Raw genomic sequence first — 23,105 nt, 5'->3', positions numbered from 1 at the left:
CCGTGCTAGCTGCTGCTTTCAGCCAGAGCTCAGCACAGCGGCACTGGAGGTACAAAGAAACCACGTCCCTGAGGAGCGCAGCGAGCTGGGAGCGGCGCAGTGCAGCGCTGAGCCTTGGATGCAGGAGGCAGCACGCGGTTTGTGCCAGCCAGGTGACCGAGCGTTAACGTCAGTCCACGGGCAGGCTTGCCAAAGCAGAACGTGCGTGCGCTCTGCGAAGTGGTGTTCCAGCACCAGCCTCCTGATAAGACTCTTCGGGAGGTCAGGTTTAGCGGCACTGTGACCTTCGCAAGGCGGTTAGCTGAGGTGTGAGGTGGCTGCGCTGCTGCAGCGGCGCGAGCTGCCATGGGAGAGCTGGGAGCTGGGCTCGCAGAGCCTGGCCAGCGTGAGGCTGGCTCCGTTGGCCACCTCTGCTGTCTGGACCAGCACCGCGTGGGGTGGCAGGCTGTGGCTCTGGACACCGCAGCCTCAGGAGATGCCACGATCGGTGCTCTGGGGTGCACCAAATCTGCCAGTGGCGCCTGGTGGGAGGCTGCTGCCGGGACCTGCAGCTCCACACTGCAGGCAGCAGTGGGCACGAACTAGAGGGACCACCTGGCTCCTGTGCAGCCTGGGGAAGGTGTCAGCGAGAGTGCGGTGAGGGGCTCTGCCCCCCAGAAGTTGCATGTTCACCATTGCCTTTTCTTAACTTGAGCAGTCCGTGCACTGCTGGCAGGTGTTCATTGCTCCGGATTTACTCTGCAAGCGATGCCTCCAAATCCAGTTGGGAGCGGGGCACGGCTGGGCCGTGTGTGAGAGGTTCGCTGCCACTTGGCTGTTGTGTTTTGCAGGAGGGCGCAGTCTGTCCCCGAGGAAGGTTCAGGGATGCCAAAAGCCAAGAGTGATTTTCGTAAGCCAGAAAATGGGAACTTGCCTGTGGGCAGGAGTAGGTGGGCTTGGGGTGACTGAGGGGCCGACCCTGCCATGAGCGGCTCATCCTGCAGAGCGGTGGGCGAGCATCACGTTTTGCAGGCCGGAGAGGTGAGGGGGGTCTCCCTGCTCGTGCCGCTCCTGCTGGAGTCCAGGCCTCTCCTGACTCTGCACAGGGTGCAGCAGATCCCATGGCTTGGGAGCGTCCCAAGGGACAGCATGTCTGCCCCTGCTCAGGCTAGCAGGCAGGGACGTTATCCGTCCTCAAGGATGGTCAAGGACAAGGTCGTGGAGGCGGCTGCTACCGGGTGCGCGTGGCCAGCGCAGCTCTGCAGCACGCTGCTGGGAGGGGTAGGCGTCGGCGTGGGTCGGGGCTCAGCAGCAACCTCAGGCTTGTTTAAAGGACCAAAGTAAGCCACAGCGCCTGTGGGGTGACACATCGGCCAGATTTTTCCTCCTCTGGGGCATGAGAAGGGTTCACGCACGCAAGTTCTCTAACTATAAACGTCCCCGTTCTGGCAGGACCCGGTTCTGCGGTGCTCTATTCAGTGCCAGCAATCTCCTGGTTGTCTCATGTCGGCAAGAGGAGCCGCAGCAGATATTTTGGCCAACGTGGGCAGTCCCTGTGCTGACTAGGGGCTCTCTTCAAGGTTTTCTTCCAGTTGGGTATGCTGCTGTGCTGTTCTTGGTGTCTAAGAAGGTGCAGGCTCCTACCAGAGCCTCTTGCACTGCAGGACCTTGAGGCAGTTGCTCTGGGGTGTGGATTCTCAAATGTCTGCTAAGGGCTGCAGCGCCTCCTGCGCGGGGAGCACAAACAGGGTCTCACTTCCCCATGGGCTGTTTTCCCCACCTGCCTGTTCTCACAAAACCAAGCGCCTCTGAGGTCTTGACCCTTCTGCCAAATGTGGCTGAAAAGACAAGTGAGCCCCAAAATTGTCCAAACGGGTGGAGGCAGTGTGACGGCACAAGGCTTTTCTAGAAGTCACCTCCCAAGAAGCATAAAGGGAACAAGTATCTTGCGCTGCACTGAATGACCTGCAGAGCGACGTCAGGCTGCGCTTTGGAGGACACGGCCTTCCCATGAGTCTGGGTCTGAAAAAGGCAGGTGCAGACCCATCTCAAGTCTCTGTTCCTCTCTCTGTTGCCCTGGTCTGCAGGCCCAGCTGGGGGTCCCGGGGTCCCTCACCCAGGGGCAAAGGGGCTCTCCCAAGATTAGGGCATTCACTGAAACGCACCCGGGCCCCCGTCTGTCCTCAGCAGAGGGATTTTCCATGTGCTGGACTTTTTCTGCTAGGCTCTTCTGCACCTGCCAGAGGCTCCTCCTCAGGCTGATGCGTTGGGCCAAATCCTGGCTGTCACACCTGTGGTTCTGTTGGTGATCTTGCAACACCCACCTGCAGAGACCTCCAGCCTTTGGGACAGGCAGCCGTCACCTCACCAGCTCCCGATGGGGCGGCAGGGCTGCTGGCTGGCCTGGAAATGCCAGAACCACTTGGCGCCCTGGGCTGGGCTTCAGTCGAGAGGCTTAACTGGCTGCTCAGCTCCTCCAGGGACACCCTCTGACCTTCCTTTAATTACTTCAGTGACAGCAAGCACACAGAAGAGAACATCCTTGACAACCTCCCAGGGTCCTTGATAATCCTAAAGTGATTGAAAGCAGGGGTGGAGGACGGTGTTGCGAGCCTCCGTCGGAGCAGAGTCGCTGCCTGACCGTGCTGCTGCAGGCATGCCAGGGCCCCTGCTCCTGCCAGCTCTGCCGGGGGGCCATGGGCATGCTGGCCTGGGGGGAGCTGGGGGCACCAAGGGGGCGGGGAGAGATGGTGGCACTGTTTAAGGTCTTGCCAGAGGAGAAAAGCGCCTGGACAAGAGAAGGAAATCCTTGCAGGAGGAAACGTAAGTGGCACACTTGGGTCTTCTTGTGTTTTTCTGCAGAGTAACGCCGGTGCTTCTCAGCCATGAACACTGTGAAGTTTGTTGCTGGCACCGTGTCCGCTTGAAAGCCGTGTTCCCGGTGGGTTGCCTGTCTGGTGTTCGTTCACCGTAACGATGTGGACACTGGGGCCACCGAGCCATCCAGCTGGTGGTGGTGGGGCTGCTTGTGTGTTCTCCAGCCGGATTGGGCCTGAGCACAGGGACAGCACCTCTCTGCTTTGACCCCTGCTGACGACGGCTCGATAGCTCGCAGCTTCCCTGCGAGCGGTAAGAGCAGGCAGCTGCTGCTGGGGCTGCTCTGCGTGCTGTTTGTTGCAGCGAACGTGATCCGTGCTCGCAGGTGAGGCAGGACGCCGCAGCAGGGTGCTCCATGGAGCGTAGCTGGTCACGAGCTTGGCCGGGTGCATCGGCGGGTACGCAGCCTGTGGTGTCTGTGCTGAGAAAAGCGAGAGGGGAGAAAGGAGCTGGGGTTCTCCTCTTACCTTAGCCCTGCATATGTTGCTCTTGATGGACATTGTAGAAGGAGCAGGCAGGAGGGAGGGCAGGGAAAGCAGGAGAGCTGGCTGGGCAGCGAGCCGGGCCAGCCGTACCTGAAGGGGAGGCTGCGCTGCAGCGAGCAGAGCCGTGCCTGGGATGGACCCCAAAGTCCCTGGGGATGCGTCCGCATCCAACGTGAGCTTGCGGTCATGGGAGCTTCACCCCGCAATGGACTTGCCTGGCTGGCCTGCTGGATTTGCTGAGATCACTGACACATCTGCCCTGTGAATGGAGTTGATTTTAGTGCCTGTTAATCCCTTTCCCAGTTTCCCATGAAGGAAACGGAGCCCCGGAGCCATGGGCGCCCAGAGCAGAGCCTGACCGACGGCCCTGGGGTGCCGGTCTGCCGACCGGCTCCTGATGCCACACGTGCAAATCTGCTTCTTCCCGCTGCGTTTGTGTGTTGCTCATAAGGAAAATGGGCCTGAACCCGTCACCGATTTGAGGGAGGAGTTTGCAGCCCGAAGCTGTAGCCTGACTTCCGAGGACGCCTGGGCTGGGCAGCTCTGCAGGTGGCTGCTGCCCTGAATCTCCGCGCAGTCACGGCCCAGCCAGCTGCTCTCGGATCCCGCGCGGCAGTGGAAGGACGCTTCCGAAGATGGTTTCTCATCGTACAGCTGCATCTTAGCAACCGTGTTTCCAAGATAGCAGTAAATGGGCAGTAAATATCCTTAAAGTCAGGTATCTAGAAGACATTAAGAGCCTTAACAGTTAGTTGTGTCTAAATGCTGTCTTTCTGTACTAGAAAGTGGCTTTGAAACTGCATCTTGTGTTGTGATCTGTGGAACCTACCTTTCACGAGGTGAACGTGACCCCTGGACATCCCAGAGAAGGGATTTCTGTGGCTTCCCTTGTTGGCAGATGTCCTGTAGAAGTACAGGGGGCTTCAAGCCATCGTGTCTGGGGCCTTGGGGAGATGCAGGCAAGACTTGTGCTCTGCAGCAGCTAGGTGTTGCTCTCTACATGTCAGTGCCCTGTGCCAGCTCTGACGGAGGGGGTCTGTGACACCCCTGAGATTAATTTTCCTGCTGTATCCAGCCAGCCATCTTTGCTCCGCCTGATTTTACCTGGCCAGGCTGGGGCGATGGGCCCAGGCCACTGGGTGAGGGTCACCAAGGCTCAGGGCCGGGTCCTGCACTTGGGACACAACAACCCCAGGCACCGCTGCAGGCGTGGGGAGGAGCGGCTGGGAGCTGCCCGGCGGGAAAGGGCCTGGGGGTGTTGGTTGACAGCCACTGAACGTGAGCCAGCAGTGTGCCCGGGTATCAGGAACAGTGTGGCCAGCAGGAGCAGGGCAGGGATCGTCCCCCTGTGCTGGGCACTGGTGAGGCCGCCCCTCGAATGCTGTGCTCAGCGTTGGTTCCCCTCACCCCACGAAGGCCATGGAGGGGCTGGAGCGTGGCCAGAGCAGGGCAGCAAGGCTGGGGCAGGGGCTGGAGCACAAGGCTGGGGAGGAGCGGCTGAGGGAGCTGGGGGTGCTCAGCCTGGAGAAGAGGAGGCTGAGGGGAGCCCTCATCACTCTCTGCAACTGCCTGAAAGGAGGCTGGAGCCGGGGGGGTCGGTCTCTTCTCCCCAGGAACAAGCGATGGGACGAGAGGGAACGGCCTCAAGCTGCGCCAGGGCAGGGTTAGGTTGGATATTAGGAAAAATTTCTTCACCTCAAGGGTTGTCAGGCCCTGGCACAGGCTGCCCAGGGCAGGGGCTGAGTCCCCATCCCTGGGGGTACTTAAAAGCCGGGGAGATGTGGTGCTCAGGGCCATGGGTTAGTGGTGGGCTTGGCAGTGCTGGGTTAACGGTTGGACTCGATGATCTTAAGGGTCTTTTCCAACCTTAACGATTCTATGATTTCGTTCTTACTGGAGGAAACTACCCTGCTGGTTGGTCCCTCTGCAGAGGGGATTTCAGGACCCTGCCCCAGGAGAGCCTGTGTGGCTGCTCCAGGTGCCTCCCCTGCAGCCTGCGTCACGGGATAAACGCTGCTCCTGGCTCCGCGTGCCTCCAGCCGCCGCAGCGTGGGGCGTCCCCGGGGAGCTGGCAGGGCCAGAGGGGAGGGCAGGGGGCTGCTGTTCGGTGGGGACAGGGGGGCTGTGGGGGGACAGGGGGCCAAGCACGTGCCTCGGTCACACATTGCTGTCCCCGGAGCCCCATCCTGCTCTGGAGCAGACCAGAGTCACTCATGCAGCACATTTCTGGCTGTGGCTGCCCAGCCTCCCTTGTCACCAGTGGGGTTCCTCAAGCCCCAGCTGCCTCCTGCCCCTGCACGACCCAGATTTGTGTTTGTCTTGTCCTCATCAAATAACTGAAATGAGTCCTGGGTGCTCTCGCAGTGGGGCTGCTGCCGTGAGGCACCCTCGCCCCGCGTCGCAGCAGCGTTTATCAATGGAGAACCGTTGCGGTGCCCGTCGCACAAGTGGGGGTGGCCCTGCTGCGGCCCCGGGGCTCCACGGAGAGCTGGAGCGCGGGGTGGTGGGTGCTGTGCGGCTGCCCTCTACGAGCACCCTTATCCCGGGGGTGAAGGGCCGGGATGGCAGCTGGGAGCAGAGGTGGGAAGGCTTGGCCCGCTGTCCGAGATGGGAATAGAAAGCGCTTTCTGTCCGCAGGCTGGGGTCTCACGAGCTCTTCTGGCTTCGTGCGAGTCCTGGGAAGTCCCGGTGCCAGGCCCCGTCGCCATTTAATGGTCTGGGGTCTGACAGCGGTGTCCTTGCGAGACGGGGTGGCCTGTCCGCGGTGTGAGCTGCCTTTGCTCCGGGAGCCGCCGGGGGCGGGGGCTGGGGCTGGGGCTGGGCCGGCCGCGGCCCCGCCGTGGGGCGGGGGAGCTCCTGACCGGGAGCGGGCACGGGAGGGGCGGCAGCCGGGGGTCTCCTGGGCCGCGCTTCCCGGGGGAGCCTGGGCGCGGGGCGGCTGCTGCAGAGCCGCCGGCTGGAGAGGAGCGGGGCCGGGGGGGGCCCCGGGAGCCGCTGGCCCTTTGTGCCGGGAGGGGCTGCGGCCCGGGGGGGGGGGGTCCCGGGGAGCCGGTGCCTGCCTTCGGCGGGGGCCGGTGCACGGCGCGGGGGTGGCGCATCGCCGCCGGGGCGGGCGGGGCCGAGCCCAGCCGTGCGGGCTCCGGCCGGGGGAGCGGCGGTCGTGCCGAGCCGAGCCGAGCCGAGCCGCGCCGAGGGCAGCCCGTCCTGCAGCACCCGGGCCCGGCGGGGCCGAGCCGGAGCAGGTGAGTCGGCGCCCGGGGGGGGCCGAGGCGGGGCCGGGGCTGCTCCGCGCCGAGTCCCGCCGTGTCCCGCCGGGAGGCTCCGGAGCGCTGGGCCGCGGGGCACCGCTCCCCGCTCGCCCTCCGACTCCGCGCTTTCCCTTCTCCGGGAGCCGAGCCCCGGCGTGGGGACCCGGCCCCGGGCAGCGGCACCGCCCGAGGGCCCCGGGGAGCCCCGGCGAGCCCGGTGCCTCCGGCCCCGGGACCCTGCCGCTCCCAGAGCACCTGAGCGCTGCACGGCGACGCGCTTGTATTAATTAAGCCCTGCTGGCTGCCCGGCTCCCTCCTCCCGGGGCTGGAGGCCGAGCTGGTTCTAGTCCCGAGAGCCCGCTTTGCCCGGCAGCCTCCGGAGCGGGCCGGGGGCGGGCAGCGCTCGGCCGAGCGCCCTGGCAGCAGGGGCGGCGGGGGCCGGAGCGGTGGCGGGGCCGGAGCCGAGGCGGAGGTGGGCTCCCGGCTGCTGCCCCCGGGACCCGCTCCCTGCTCCACGGAGCTGTCCCTAGTCTTAGTTCAGAGAAGGGCTCTGGGCTTTTTGGAAGACTGCAAGAAAAAGTAGATCCCAAGGCGGGGGAAGAGAGTTTGTGCTTGGTGTGGAGCTCCTAGGCAGCTGCTCCGTGCCACCCTTCCCTGTGTCCAAGCCGGGAGTTTGCCTTTGCTGCTGCTCTGATGCTGCTTGCGCGTACTGTGCGCATGTGGCTCAGGCTGGTTTGCTGAAGGAGAGAGGTGTTTTCAGCCCAGTCCCTGCTTTGCAGAAATGGGCCCTCTTCCCCTGCCCTTTCCTGGTGCGGCTGCCTCGGAGGCAGGGCTCTGCCCCGGCGCAGCCCTGGCAGCAGGGCCCCGCCGCAGCGAGGAGCCGCTCAGGCAGGGTGCTCCCGCATCCGTGGCCCAGCGGCTCCAGGGTCTCTGTCTTCCATTGCCCTGCCAACTTCAGCAGTTCCAGTGCAGGAACAGCACCCAGGAGAGAGCACGCTCGGGCTGCAGGATCCTGCCTTCAGCTGCAATCCCAAATGTATCTTGTTTTTCTTTTTGAAAAAACCCCAGACATTCAGACAACAAGGAAAACTGAGTTGGAGGCTTTGTAAAACTTGCGTACAAAGTGCAGGTAAAGCTGTGGGGTAAACAAATGGTAAAAAGCGAGTAGCGAAAGGATTGCTGTTATCAGGCAAGGTCAGTCGCAGCGTGGCAGGAACCTGCCCGGGGCCGACCAGGCGCTGAAGTGTTCAAAGTGAAGCTACCTGCGTGCGGGTGGTTGTCAGTCACAGGGCGAGAGCTGCAGTGCTCCTGTCCCTCAGCAGAAAAAGAATACAAAGGCAAGCGGGACCCGAGCAGTGAGGCTGCGGGAGGCACCAGGCTGCAGAGCCGGGACAGCGGCTCATCACGGGGTGGCCCGGCAGCACCGAGAGCCGCGCAGGGCCCTGCAGGGACCTCGCTGGAGGGTCCTCGCCTGGCCCACGGTCCTTCCGCGGGCAGGAGTCAGGGCTGAGTTGCCCTGGGTACCCGGCACGTATTTGCTTGTCCTTTTCCCGTTGAATCTTACTCCTCCGGGAACAGGCGCTCTGGCAGGAATGTCGCTGCCCGCGCCTGGCGGGGAGGCTGTGTGGGGTGAGATGCAGCTGTGTTTCCAGCATCTCTCTTGTGCTGGGCCACCAGGCAAGGTCCTCCTCGCACAGCAAATCCCTCGGCAGTCCCCACTGCTGCGGCTTGCCGTTGATACACCGGCGTTATTTTCTCTTTAAATTATTAGCCCCGTGATCGTCAGGTTTGGTGCTTTCTCGTGGCGTTTCAGAGGATCCCAAAGCAATGTGGAAGCTCATGGGCTGAAACTGGAGGTCCTCTCGTAACCAAAGCACCTTTCTACACCAGTTGGCAAAGCTTTCGGGAGTATGTTCGCTGTCTTCAGGCTGCACCCAAATGTACCTGCACCTGGGGAGGGGCACAGGAGCTATCTGCAGAGCATGGGGCATAAGCGGGGAAGCCCACTTTTGGCAGAAGTTGTGATTTTTCTGCCACCTCCCCGCTTCTCGCTGTATGGAGAAAGCTGCTGCTTGTCCTCCTTGTGCGCACGGAAGCTTGGTTTCTTCTGCTGGGGACTGGAAGCCTGGTGGCTTCCTGCAGTCGGAGTTTAAAACATCAGGGCCTTTAAAGAAAACACTTCAGGGTCATTCCTACTGTTCAAATTAAGTCTTGCATAATCTTCTCCCCTAAGGGCACATTTTGCAATGAAAACTTTATGTAAAGCAGCAGCCTGGCTTTACAGAAAGGAAGGCCATGGGGTTCTGACTTGGAGCACGGTTTCTGAGGCAACTTTCAACTTTGAGCATTGATGGCAAATGCTTTGGCTCCTGCCCCATCCGATCTTCAACGTGAGTGCTGAGGGCTAGAGGCGTGCATCTCTTGCCACCGAACATGAAGTGTCGCCTTGCTGCTGTTTAGCCAGTGCCTGGCCGGTGCCCTGCTCCTCCCATGCCCTCACTGCCAGCTGTAATTAGGTAAAGTGAACGTGCTGTGCGTCAGCTCGGTACCGCTGCAAGTTTGTGGAAGCCACTGGAGTTACAGTGGGGTGGGAATGGGCCTTGATGTCCTGGGAGGAATAAGCTGCACAAGCTGCGTCTTCACCAGCCTCCGACTCCTCAACTGCTGCAAACCCACTGCGGACATGAGCTGGGGAGCCTGCTCGCCGCACTGCTGCTCTGCCAGCGCTGGGTTGAGGGCTCTGCAGCGACGGGAGGGGACGCGAAGACCCGCTGTGGCGGGCGGCGCTGCCAGCGGCGCAGCCCGGGCCGGCGTTCAGTCTCAGCGGATCTGATCCTTGCTCCCCGTGCAGCGGGCTGTGCTCCCGAGCTGTGCAACTTCTGGCCAAAGTATCTTCTGGGGCTAAAAATTTATGTGGTTTCAAAAGCTTTATTGGGCAAATTCATAGAAGAAAAATATGGATTGCAAGCTGTTCAATACAAATCACTGTATCCCTTGCTGAGCTGCAGTGGGAGCCCGGGAGGCGAATGAGCGGAGCCGGGTCTGCGAGTCCCGGGGCGAGGGGAGCCCTTCTCACCCCTCACGGCTCAGACTTGACACCCCGCCTCGCCACTGGCTCACCACGTGGCCTTCGGCAGGTCACTGAACTTGCTTTTCTTACGTTTTAGCTTCCATTTTTCCATCTGTTAGTGATAGCCAAGTCTTCCTGCTTTGCAATAGTGGACCGGTATGAGATAACATCTGTATGGGATTGCCATAGGGGCTCAGTCTGCTGTGCTACGTGGATAAGAAAATGCCCGTCTCAGGTGCAGATCTGTTTCTCTTTCCTTGGCCCTTTGGGAGCTGCTGAGTGATACCTTGTTCCCTGGAGAGGGACTTTATTGCATTCAGCGTTCCCAGCGTTAGCTGGCTGTGACGTTGTGTGCGGAGCTCTTGGGAACAGCTTGCTTGCCTTGAGAAACTTCTTATAACATATGTTGTCGTGCAAATACTGCTTGTTTATATAGCATTGCATGGAGAAATGGATTTAACGGGGGTAAATGATTGATTGGTTTCCCTAGCAGGGGTAGCCCGGCTTTCTGAGGCAGGCAGGAGAGCTGGGCAGCTTGTCAGCCAGCTGAAGTTGAACTTCCCGCAAGTGATATGGTTTTTAATAAGCTAGCTGTGAGTTAGATACAGCAGCGGTGGCAAGAGGAAAGCTCGGAGTGGAGAGGGGGGAGAGCAGGGTGTTACAGGAGAGCAGTCCTGGATGCTTGAGGCAAACTCAGCTCGGGGCATTGCCCCCAAGGCGGACAGGCAAAGCCCGCCCTGCCATAGCAGGATTTGAGCTTGCCCTCCTTCGCTCCCCTGGGAAGGACTTGTGTCTCCCAGGACGTAGCCTGGAGGCTGTCGGAGCAGGGACCATCTCCCCTGCATCCGCACAGCCCGGCTGCGGGGGCTGGGTGAGGGCCAAGTGCCGGGCAGGGACGTGGTGCCCAAAAGGGCTGCGGAGCTGCCGAACTGCTGAGAAAGCACTCGGCTGCTGCGCTGAGATGGGTCTGGTTACCTCCATCTCAAAGCAGGGGCTTTTAAATTATTTCTTACCTACTTACCTCAGGCAGCCTCCGGCAGGTAGATGACAGTGGTTTTAGTCCCTGTGTACAGATGGGATGGAGAGGCCCAGCGCCCGCGGGGGCTCCCTCGCTGGCCTCCCACCACCAGCAGCTGTTTCTTGAAGTAGCTTTTTTTCTGAGCATGAATTAATCTGTTGCAGGGGAAAAAAAAAAAAGTGAAGAGTGTGTTTGCAATTCAAAAACCTCTGCCACAGCTGAGATCTGGAGCCTCAGTCACATTTCTTATAACACAGAGTCTTGAAGCCAGCGTGTTTTCCTTCATGCCTGTCGGCGCAGCCGGGGTGGCAGAGGTGCGTGGCTGGCCGTCACGCCAGCGTGGGCCATCACACCGGCTCCTGGGAAGATTTGGGTGGCAGAGACTGAGAAATGGGCTGGCTGAGATGAGCCCTCCTCAATCCTGGTGAATCTGAGAGGATTCGTCACCTCCTGACTTTGCCTGTGTGGTGTGAGAGGGGGTGGTTTGTTCCTGTGCACGAGCTGCGTGATGCAGTGAGAGCAGGTCTGAAAATGTGTTTTTCCAGTGTTGAGAGAGCTTCAAAGCACAGCAATCTCTGCCAAACCTGTTGAAATAATTTTGCTCTAGCTTTTTGCAGGAAGAGGGCTAAGAAGCAGAAAGGGAGGCTTCTGCCCCTTATCTATGAAAGGTTGCGAAAATTTGCTCTAAGTTCTTTGTCTTATGTTAATTTGTTTTCAGCTGCCTGGAAAGATCAATTGTTTAGCTGCTGAAGACCACAGCTCCAGCACTGGGGCCGAGCCAGCTGGAGTCGATGGGGCTGCCGTGATTAATTTTCCACTGCTGGGAAAAATAATGTCTGAGATGCTCGAACTGGATTTTGGCTTTATCTGCTGGATATTTACTACAGTTCCGCTTTGGCTGGAGAGTAGAAAATGTGCAAGGGGAAACGTGCTGGGGGCTTCTTAAGCTTACAAGGGGCAGAATTTCTCCCTCCTCTGAACCAGCAAGGTCCCACACCAGGTTTACCAGCCCGTCTGTGTCCACTGCTGGATTCAGGTCTGCTGCCGAGATGCCTCTTGCTTGGGGACCCACCACTGCCTCGTCCCGTTGTGCTGCCCTGCCCAGCACAGGGGTGGCTCGGTCCGTGGTGGCCCATCTGCAAAGGTGCTGGAGTGAATGTGGCGGTGTGAGGGCTCGGGCTCTTCTCCTCCTTGTGCAGACTGGGAAATGAGGCACAGAGAGGTTATGGGGAATGCAGTATGAGGCTGTGAATTACCTGGAGAGTGCCCCAGACGCTCCTGTAAATGATGGAGGGAGAGAAACACATCCAGAGGGCAGTTTGGGGCATGTGAAGTCCCTGCTCTGAGTGACTGCCTCTTCACTCCGGAGGCAGCCAAGCTGAAAGGGCTGGAGAATATGGGTATTTTGGCATGCCTCAGCCCAGGGGAAGCTTTGCCCTTCCTCTCTTGGTGGATCAAGAGTTAATTAAAGTTACACTGGAGCCATCCCCTTAGGGAGGCACATGCATCTTGCTGGAGGCAGGATTAGGAAGCATGAGTTAAATTCACTGCTGAATTATGCAGGCTTTAAAATTCAGCCAGCTGGGGGGCTGCCTGCTTTTGTGCCCACTGCTGCAGCTGCTCCACTGCCGCAGACGAGGAGGCTGGGGGCAGCTTTCCTCCATCCTCTCAGCAGCTCTTTGGCTTATCTTTTTCCTTGAACTGTGACCTGTGGAGAGAGGAAAAGCGGTCTCTTTAGGAAGGGAATAGGACGGATGATTTCTGCTTAACAGAAGGATGATGCTTTGTTTTTGCCGTAGATCTCGCAGAGCTCGGAAAACGAAGCAGAACCCAAGCATCACTGAACAGAGAAGGGCATCGGCGCAAGGGCGGGAAGCCGTGATGGTGGAGCGAGGGAGGGACGCGCAGCAAGGCTGTTTAACACACCTCTGCTGTGACCAGATCCAGTGGGTTGCTCATTGGTGTGAGCCTGAGTTCAAAAAGCATTGCCACCGCTCTCTGGCTCTCCCTCCATGCTGATGCTTCTGGCCTACGGCTGGTGCGTCTGCCGAGCCGGCGGGCAGCAGCAGCGGGCTGCGCTCCCTCAGCCGCGGGCTCGGCCTCTGCCAGAAGGGGGTGGCCCTTAAATTAAAGACTGCATTTGCTTTGTTTTAATTCTCCAGTTGTTTCCCTCAGGTGTCTCTCAGCTGCTGTTCCTCTCTGCCCAAATGGCTGCTGTCAGCAGAAGGGCAAACTAAGGCCCAGAGCCTCGAGGGTATTTGGGGCCCAGGGTCGCCTCTTGCCAGGTTTGATTCTCTGAAAGTGGGGTGCCTGGTCCAAGTGGGTCTCCCTGGTGGCTCTAATAGTCGCTGGAGTGCTTCCCAAGGCAGACTGATCCCACCTCCTGGGGTATCCTTCTGTGGTGTCCTCAGCACTGCTGGCAGGGCATGGGGTGCGTCCCACCTTGCCCGGGTCCTTTGGGCACCATCCCTGCGGCTGAGTGTCGCAGCACAGCCCGCAGCTTGCTTCCTCTGCCCTGGAGCCCTGGGTGCGCCCGTGGCTGCGCTCCCACCATCAGGAGCCCCTTGCGAGCAGCCCCTGAGCCCTGCAGGGCAGAGCAGCGTCCCCCCTCTGCCATCGGCGTAAGGATCAGACCTCCAACGCCTGACAGACACAGCTCTCGCTCTTCTGTCGGTAGCTTCAGGCCTCCTGGCAGCCCCAATGCGCAGGATCCCAAATGGGCCATGGCTTATTTCAGGTGCCCTGTTTCAGGACAGCTGCTGTGGTTGTTTCTTGTGTGCTGGTTTCAGCTGAACCCTCTGCTCTGTCTATGCACCTGCCAAAGAACGGCACGGAGCCGTTCCAAGGGCTTCTTCTGGTTCCCGTTTTTGCTCCATTTAAATGTTGAGCAGTGCCTTGTGCTGGTGCTGCGGCGTGAGAGGTGGGCCATGGCGATAGTGGTGCTCTTTGGGCAGCTCTGGACTTAAAATGAGAAACTTTGCTCACCTGAGAGTGGTGAATGGGACGTGCAGGTGATGAATGAGTGCTTTTCATGCCTGATGAGCCAGGGGTTGATTTGCTCTCCCTTAATCTGCTCAAGCCCGAGTTGTCTGGAAAACGTACCACCTTCCATCCCGCATTGCTGTGGCCCAGAGGTGGTGGGAAGCGATGATTTGTAAGTGGGTGTGGGGCCAAAAGGCTGTTCGGAGTCAGAGAAGGGGCACAGCAGATGCTCCTTCCCTGGCTGGCTGCAGCTGGTGCAAAAGCCCCTGGTCCAGCCCCAGAGACATGGATGCCCTGCGCTGTGTCCCTGGCTTTCCACCTCCCATCTTGGCTGCAGGACGCTGCAGTGTGGCTTTCCTGTGGAAACAGGGCAGCAGCGCATCCCACGGGGCTGCCCCTTCCTTCTTTCCCAGCTTGATGCAAATACAGCTTTGGGCGAATGTCAGCAAAGAGCCATTTGTCAGGCGCTGGGGAGGGTGCTGTACCCTGGCTCAGGATGCTTTTGCATTGATCAGGAGGAGATGAAGCTCTGGAAAGACCCGGCAGCTGGGCTGTGCTGGTTCTGCACTGATCCGGCCTCCGAGGGGCTCTGCCGAGGCGGCTCTGCGCTGGCTGAGCATGGGCCGCGCCAGGAGACATGCCTGTCCTCCGCTTCGGAGCTGTGGCCCCTTTTGCTCTGGGCTAACGCTGCGGTAGACGAGAACACTTCCCCAGCGCGAGTCCAGACTGCGAAGGGAAGGGCAGGCCCACCCTGCCTGCCCCCTCGCCTGCGCGCTGGTGCTGGAGGTCCTGGTGCTGGTGGTGAGGCACGGCAGGGACTCATCCGGCTGACAACGAACCCTGCAAAAATGGTTTGCAGCTGAATTGATGCCTAATTAAAGCAGTCAGACTGTGTATCAAAGCAGACATGTGGCGGTGGCTAGCACGCCTCTGGCGTGGCAGGGCAGCGGGGCAGCCGGGCAGGATGCTTTCAGCTGAGGCAGTACCGTGGCCTTCACCCCCAGCCCAGGTACGGGGGCCTTGTGCTCAGGGGGTCCCAGGCCAGACTTTCCACTGTGCTTGGGGCGACAATGAGAGGGAGAAATGGTGAGAAGTGGTTGTCTCTGGGGCAGCTGTTCCTCATGAACCTCTAGCTGGTAGCACTTGCCCCATTTTGCAAGCTCTGTGTGGGTTAAGAGCCGGTCCCTGTCCTGGGGGGCTGAGAAAAGCCAAGAAGAGGAAGGAGGAGGAAAGGTGATGCCAAGGAGATGCTGGCTGGGTCAGCTCCTTACTCACTGGGCTGTGCCACTTCTGCAGGACATAAATAATTTTGTGGAGCAGCGCGGTCGGTGGTGACTCGGGTGTCTGCCCACCCACAGATTTCAGAGACCTTCAAGTGTTTAATTAGGTTTCTCATGGTTAGTGTTTTCATAGGAAGAGCCTCAGAAGAGCAGAGTTTTGTGGTCCCTCCAGGCTGTCCCTGTCCCCAGTGGCAGCCAGCACTGCAGCGCTGGAGGATGCCACGAGGATGCCTTGAGCTATTCTTTCCGTCATTCACTGGGAGTCTGTAGATACAGCGGTCAACAGGAGGTGGGTCCCCATTAGCTATCTTCTTCACCCAACTCATCCGCTTGTCTCTGAGGACTGGAGATACGGCTGGAGCATGGGTCTCAGGTCTGCTGAGTCCTCTCTGAAATGGTGCTGGGGCAGTTCTGTGACTTTGAGCCATTTCCTGATGGTTTTCCATGTGTAAAATCAAATTTCTCCCCACCTGGCTCCCAAAGTGCAAAGCCCAGTTAATGCCCTTTAAGCATCCCCAAAATGAAGCGCTTTCAGGGGATTCGGTGCTGTTTCTATTCAGCGTTTTTTGTGGGTGTTTAATGCATTAGATGTAAGAGCTGGCAGGAGCCGAGTGATGTCCAGGGGTTTGAAAAGAGAGAGACCAGGTTTAGGAGGAAAACCATTCACCAGGTGTGGTGAGGGCTTGTGTGCGAAGCTCCGCAGGGGAGCTTTTGCATTGCTCAGAAAGAGCTGGCAACGACCGTGTCCCGCTCCAGCAGCTTATTGAACATAGAAAGCACGATTAGGGCCAGGTATTGCTGCTGTGGTGAGCTGCCGGTGCGCCCGCAGCACAACGCCTGGCCGTCTCCAGCCCGGTGCACCTGGGGAGACCAAGCAAGACGTGCAGGAGGACCCGAGGGGCAGGAAACCCTGTTCGCCCCGAGGAGGAGCGATGCTGGTTGTTGCAGCTGGGGTTTTCCTTGCTGCGATATCAGAATGTCTCGCGAAACCAGCAAAGTGCTGTCACTGCCGCTTGGCATTTGAGGAGAGATGGACACAGAGGCTCCTTCACCGCGGGGTGATCCGCCAGCAGTGCGTGGCAGCCAGCCCGAGCCTTTATTCTAGCTTAGGATTCTGGCCATCTGCACCGAGAACAATCCTTGAGCTAAAAATAATCTCTTGGCTTCTTGGAAGAACACAGAGTGGTTGAGAATTGAGATTTATCTTTGGGGTTTTGGTTGGAAACCCCAAAGATAAAGGGCGCGGCTTTCACCTGTGGTGGAGTTTGGGTTTGCGAGGAGCCCAGCCCTGGCCGGGCTGTTTGAGAGTACGGCCCCCACCTCCCTCCCCGCTCCTGCCCAGCCTCCAGCCCTCGTCTCTGGGCTGTAACAAGAAGCAAGTTGCAGTAATCACTGTCAGATGATGCCTCCAACATTTCAGCAGTGAGGTCACGGTATCTTTTCTTATCCTACTGCCTTTTTCTTGATGGAGAGGGTGGGCTGGGGTTGTTCTAGCCAGCTCAAATACTTGACAGTTCCACACGCTGAGCTTCCTTTTAAACACCCACGTGCCCCGCTCTGCTTTTTCGTTTCTATAGCGTCAATTAAATATCAGGGGAAAATGAGGTTTATATATGCTGGTGAAATAAGTGCCATATGACATCAATTAGGGGTCTTGTACCGTGAGTCTTCAGAATTAAAATAAAAATCACAGAAAATGCATGAAGAGTGTCGCAAAGGGAGCAGAGAGAGACAGTAAATGTGTGGGATTAGGCTTGTGACTGCTGAGTTGTTACGACTATCTTTTTTTTCTACTCTTCTCCGCACCTTCCCATCTCAAAGGAATCCATGTGCCTTGTCGATCATCATTCATTTTGCGGGGCGAGCCTACTCGAAGCCGTCTCTGCTGACTGCCCTGGAGAGCGTGTTTTCACTTGTTCTTCTCTTGTTCCCCCATGGATCTCCCATCACGCAGGCGTGCTGTGGCGCTTTCTGTGCATGGGGAGTGGGACCGGGGAGGGCTCCACATAGAGACCTTCGCAGGTGGTGGGGTTAAACATGCCCAAAACTTAGTGCAGAAGAGCCAAGTTCTTGGACGACTTGGGTGCCTGACTGTCCTTAACCCCGCTAGAGGCTAAACCATGGCTTAGCTGCCTAAAGGTCTTTACGCATCCTGGCCTGACGAGTCTTTCTCAGTTGTGTGAAAGCCATTTCAAGGGAGGCTCGGTTCACTGGGTGTGGGCACAAGGGAGCTGGAGCTCAGGGCCCCTTGGATGAGGAGGGGGCCGGCTGTGTCTTCATTCCCCTGCAGACTTCTCTTGTGGGGAGGGGGCAAGTTGGTTGCTGGAGCAGCCAGTCCCTCTCCAATTATCTTCAAAAATGTTTGTTGCTAAAGCTAAAGTTACAGCCAGTTAATCTCTTCCTTGAAAGCCTTGGGGAAATACTGATTTTTAGGGCCAGAAGATCTTGAGAGCTTGTCTCCCCCTTGTAGGTAGCATCTGCCATAGACCTTCACCTGGAAACTTGATGCTTTTTGGTTAGGTTGCCTTCTGAATAACACGCATCTCGTTTATAAGTTAGGTGGGATCAGGACTGTGTCCTGATCTGGTTTTCTAACGCTTGGGTCCTCCCTCAGCATAACGTGTGTGGAGTCTTTTAACTATTTTGGATTCCAAAGGGGATTTATGTCGCACGGTGGCCGGTTATAACAAAGACCTATACTTACCTGTGCCAGGGATCTGCTCTCCTCTTGGATCATCCGAGTTCCCCTTTGCTGGGTCTTATAGTGCCCTTGTCCCTATTACTTGGCATTTTCCCCTCAGCAAAAGGGTACTTTAGCTATCAGTTCTCTCGTGACTTTCCTTTGTGTTTAAATCTCCCGGGGAAGCAGATTTCCCAGATTTTAGATCGTTCCTAAGGTTTCTTTCTTACCTGGCAAGGGATAGGTTGGAAATCAGAGCAGCTAAATCGAAGCTGGGATTGCGGTCCAGGCTGTGCTCCCGGCCCCGCGAGCACGGGGCCTTCCCAGGAGGGCAGGATTTCATCCAGGTCTGTGGCTCACAGATGTCCTTGTTGACAGCAGCGTAATAAGCACTTGAATTTGCAAAGTGAAAATGATTTATCCTGCCAGGAACTTACCTGAGCTTTTTAAGTCTTACTTTCCGGGCTGTATTTATTTACTTCATTTTATGAAAAATGCGTTCATGCTCAAATGAAATGCAAGTATCCCTTTATCCCTGCTGCGTAATTTACTTTAATTTGCCTTCCTGTGGAGAGAGGAATTAGCCTTTCTGATTCTGTTTTATGTTATTTTTTTCCAATAGAAAATTGTCTTTTTGACAGGAGAGATCAAATATCTTGGGGTGAGCTTGAGGGAAACAGCCGAGCTTAGACTAGGTGTTCTCACGTATGTGAGGCTATCGATGAAAAGCTAATTGTTGGCTTGTGGAACGGTGGCGCCCAGGGCGGGCCAGCTGGTGCCCGGTGGTGGTGGGACCGTTGGCTGCTGGCTCCCGACACCCTCGCGCTGGGGAACGTCCCTGTTTGATCTGTGGTTTCAGCCACCCTCTCGCTGGGCCGCCGGGGCGCTGGGCTGTCTGTAGCCTCCTCCCCAGGCTGGGAGTATTTGGGGAATACTTTTTCCTTTTCTTTTGTGGGTCAAGAACTCAAAAATACCGATGATGTATTTTTAAGGATCGGCAACATAGTACTGGTCAGCAAAGGCGTTATGGTTTTGCTTGACCTACTACATTTTCCTTATGCTACAAGAAGGTTTGCTGGTGTCTGTTATAAAGAGCCGGCGTGGAAGGAAGTCCATTTCTGTTGACAGAGATAAATGCTGAGTAACTCCGCGGAGGTGTTTTGTTCATCTGGCTTAGACACGTGATCTCATCGCATGTCACCGTCGTTATCTGCGTTTGCTTTGTGTTTTCAGCTGGGAGCTGAGGAGCCCTCAGGCCTCGTCCGCGCAGGCAGGGCCGGGCGGAGGGGGCCATGGGGAGCCTTGGCCATGCACCCTGAAACCGCTCAGCTCCTGTGGTTTAAACCACTGGGGGACTGAAGTGATTTACCGATTTATTGATGAGTTGTAAACAACGGGCCATCAGGATCATTACCAGCCACACAACAGGTAAACCCCAGTGCTAGGGGCTTACAAAATGTTGATAAGCACCTACAGATTTCTAAACATCCTTCGTACCTGATCCCCGAAGGCCAAATCCTGCACACGTGTGCACAGATCCACAGTCAGCGCACACCTTCTCCACCAGGAGGGTGGGTTCCCCCATTTGCGCATCCCAGTGCTGGCACCCTGCTGTCCTGGCAAAGGTATTTTGTTTACAGAGCGATCCCACTCACAGAAGGTTTTTGCAGGGCAGGTTAGTAAGCACCAGATAAGCTTTGACATGCTGCTCCCCAGGGCAGAGCTCCAGCCAGCAGGCGCTGGTCCAGGGTGGTCCCTGGGGCTGCTCCAGCCTCCCGCTTACCGGCAGAGGAGGCTGGGGAGAAGCTCTCTGCTTTCCTGATGGTGGGAAGAGAAGTCCTGGAAGCAGTGGCAGGGGAGGCAGGTTGGCTGCCTGGCGGGTGAGGGAAGGAAGAGTCTGTTCCTCCCTTTTTGCAGGAGAATTTGCTGTCTAGAAGAGGAGTTTGAAGCCTGGGGTTTGCATCCTCGCAGCAGAGCCTGGGCCTGGGTAGATGCCGGGGGCCATGCCCGGCTGTGCAGGGGTCTGGGAGAGCCGGTCTGCCGGGTGGGTGGTTGGCTTACGTGGGAGCCATGGGCGCTGCCCTGCTGAAAAGAGGGAATAAACCCCCCGATGCCTGCCTGCTCCTGCTGGGCCCTTCCCCGGGCTGCAGCCAGCGGTGGTGGTCGGACCGGAGCCACGCTTTTGGCTGCACGATTGCTTTCGCAGGGTGCATGCACAGGGCTGGTTACTGGCATGGCAGCAAGCATGGGCAGCCCCAGCGAGCCCTGCTGGGGAGCTGGTCCCTTCCCCGCGGTGTGCGGGTGCCTCTCTGGTGTCTGCAGGCGAGGAAAGCCCAGAGGAAGATGGTGCCCCAGGTCTGCTTTTCAAAATGACTGCTAATTTCATGTTTTTAATCTGGCAAGGAGGGGGTTCCCTGCAATGACAGCTCACAGCATCCAGACATTTCCCAGCTGCTTCCTCGGTGCTTCGCGCTGCCCTGGGGAGCTGGGAGGTGCACGTTGGCTGCTGGGTACAGAGGGAGCTCCTCGCTTGCTGCGGGCACAGCTGAAAGCTTGGGGCCACGGGCAGTTTCCCCAGAGGGTGGTGGAAGCCGGTGGTACCATGGCCCCCCTCTGTCCCCCCTCTCCCTGCAGGCAGGGCAGCCTCGAAGGGGCCAAGCCTCCTCCTGTCCCCGAGCCTGGTCTCACCCCCGTGGGTTGAATTCGAGCTGGGAGCAATGGGGAAACAGGCAGCTGCCCCAGCGCTTTGCCTGCTCAGACAAAAGCTTGGCTTTGGGTGCTCTGAACCTTGCTGGTGACACGAGGATGCGCCCTGCCCTGCTGCCTGGGGCTGCGGGCTGTCCCCCACGACCGCCCTTCCCGCTCCCCGTCCTCCCACCCTCTCCCACTCCCTCCCCGGCTCCTAGGAAGCCTTCAAATAAATCTTGGCATTTTGAAAGGCCGTTTTCTCCCCCCAGCCTACGTGTCAGCACTAATCTGGGGACAAACAGCCGCATTTATAAGAAGAAAATAAAGACTCGGGTCCCACTCAGCGGCATAATGCGAGGGGCCGTTCCCGGCGTGCTGGGGATGCTGCAGGGATTCTTTAGTGGACAAAGAGGCGATTGATGAACTAGGTCATGGCGGGAGGAGACGGTACGTGGGAAAAGCACTGAACAGAGGGGCCTCTGAGAAGGAAACCATTCCCTGTGGAAGAGGCAGCCCCAGGCAGCCTGCCTTGCCCGGGGGGACCTGTCGCGCCTGTGCCCGGGTCACCCTGCAGGCAGGAGGGGCTCCAAGGTGGCTGGGGATCAGGGCACCCATGGGTGCACTGCTCTGCCGAGGAAAGGCTCCTCTTTCTCTGTCTTTTGTTACCGAAGGCTTTCGGAGCCTGCTGGGTAAGTGTCTGGTGGCTAGAGCAGCAGTTGGGGGTGCTCGCCACAGCACTGCCGGTGAGTGACCGCCGCTCCGGGGTGAGGTTGTGGCTTGCTGTGCTACTCATTTGCCATCCACACAGCAGGAGAAGGCAAACCTGGGTCCCAGGATTGGGGGCAGGAGTGGCTAAACCCTGAGAGTGTATCCTCAAAGATGGGTCCGATGCTCAGGGTGACCCTTGGCCGTTCCTTCTCCATGTTTTGTTGGTGGTTTGGGGCCAGTGGGATCCCTCAGACCCTGTCAGCATCCCCTTATGTCCTGGCCAGGATGTGGAGGAGCTCCTCCGGTCTCGCTGACTGTCAGCCCTCCTGCTCCTCGGCCCTGCATGCTGAGCATGGCCTTGGGCAATAAAAGCCCTTTGCTGCACCACCAGCTTGTGCTGGTGCCTTGCCCTGCTGCACCCGTGCCCTAAGCCCTGCCAAAGCTGGGCTGTTTTGCATACCAGAGAGGGAGAGATCCTTGCAGAATCTGGATGAATCGTCCTTGTGGGAAGGTAATGCCTTCAGTGACACAGCCAGAGCGGGGTGCCTTTAGCAGCGCTGAGCGTGATGGATGTGAGTCCTGTCCCCTGCTTCTGCACGAGTCTCGTCTTCCCTTGTGCCAAGTGCGCGGCACCGGGGTGCAGGCTGGATGGGCCGGGGCCGGGCACGGCTACGTTTCAGACGGTGCTGGCTGCAGGAGCAGTGGCCGTCCCAAGGCAAAAACCTCCAGGCAGGTCCCTGCAACTGCGTCCCAGCATGGGATGTTCCTTGGTTGCCTGTCCTTGGGCCAGAGCAGGGGTAAAGCTGTGTGTGGCCCTGTAACCTCTTCCATGTGCCTTGCCTGATCTGAGTGCTCTCTACCGATCACAGCCATGGGCTCCCCTGTTCGTGAGCAGTTCTGGGGCCTTGGTCCTGCAGGTGTTTGCCATGCAGTCAGGTAGGAGCCCACGTGCCGTGTTGGTTTTGCTGGGACTGGATTCCTGCAGTCTGTGTGGGGCTGTCCTGTGGTGGCAACTTTGGGGTCTGGCTGCCTTCAGCAGTTTGTGCTGGTGCTCCCCTGCGTTGTAGCTCCCTGAGTCTCAGCCTGGAGCTTGCCTGCTGTTTGCGTCAGGGATCCCTGCCCTGCTCGGTACTGTCTGCATGCCTGCCCCATGTCCCAGCCCTCGGCTCTCCCTGAATTAGCTTGCCTTGCTTAGCCCTGCCACCACATCTGTCTGTCCCCGTTTGGCAGCTCTCTCTTTGGATCTCGGCTGGATGTGGGTGGATGAGGTGGCTGGTGCAAATATTTTATGCACATCTTGGTGCAGATTTTGCCAAACCTAGCCAAAAAGACCTGCATTTTTGGAAGTAACTAGAGGTGAGTGATGCGGGAGAGGGGGAAGGATGGCATATGGCTTTGGGGAGTGTGAGCCTGGTGCTGTACAAGGCAGAGAGAGGAATGGAGGGAGGGGACTGGAGAGGGAAGCGTGAGAATCGGAGCAGTGGAAAAGGAGGACAGTTTAGCTCCAAGCACTTGGGGCTTGGAGTCAAATTTGGGATACACAGACAGGAGGAGGGTTGCTGAGGCCTTTCCTTGTTCTGTGATTCTGTGGGGCTCACAGTGAGCTGTAGGCACCTGCCCAGTGAGGAGCCTTTGAAGACTGAGTGTCTCCTGCTGGCAGACTCAAGCTGTGACCCTCTGTCTGCAGGAGTAGCTGAGCCCTGCCTAGGGCTCTGGGGTGACGGATGTGGCATTAGTCTGTGGCACGTCACCTATGCTAAAAGCCCAATTTAGACACAGTGGCTTTTACCCCAACATAAGCTGGCTGAGCAAGACTCAGTCCCCTGGACTTTTCCTGGGCTGCACTATCATGTGTTGAAAGTCATGCATCCTGTCTGCTGGAAACCTTTAGAAGGTATAAGTGAATATATGCTAATTTGACATCTTTAAGTCCTAGTCTAAAGAAGTCCGAATACAACCTGCATAAGGCAGGCCTAAGCCCAGGGTGACTTATCCAGGAGACAGTGCCCATGGGTGCTTCCCACTGCAACGTGTGCTGCAGGGTGCATCATCCCGGTGCCTCGTCTCCTCTCCCTCTGTTCCCGAGGCGT

General features: G+C 58.1%; 1 protein-coding gene across 1 annotated transcript in view; it reads left to right on the top strand.

The window, feature by feature from the left end:
• The first annotated feature begins 6,506 nt into the window (after window positions 1–6,506).
• The window catches only part of LOC104018393 (dual specificity testis-specific protein kinase 2-like), a 31,580-nt gene continuing 14,981 nt past the window's right edge, over window positions 6,507–23,105 (top strand). Inside the window, exon 1 of the mRNA XM_087753082.1 lies at window positions 6,507–6,583. The gene's annotated coding sequence lies outside the window, so the exon portion shown is untranslated. The remainder of the gene's footprint in view (window positions 6,584–23,105) is intronic.

Source organism: Nipponia nippon, unplaced genomic scaffold, assembly GCF_047370975.1.
Source record: "Nipponia nippon isolate SJK-2023a ecotype South Korea unplaced genomic scaffold, ASM4737097v1 scaffold_16, whole genome shotgun sequence".
Classification (NCBI taxonomy): Eukaryota; Metazoa; Chordata; class Aves; order Pelecaniformes; family Threskiornithidae; genus Nipponia; species Nipponia nippon.
The sequence above is the reverse complement of the archived record's forward strand: the minus strand, read 5'-3'. Positions and strand labels throughout refer to the sequence as shown.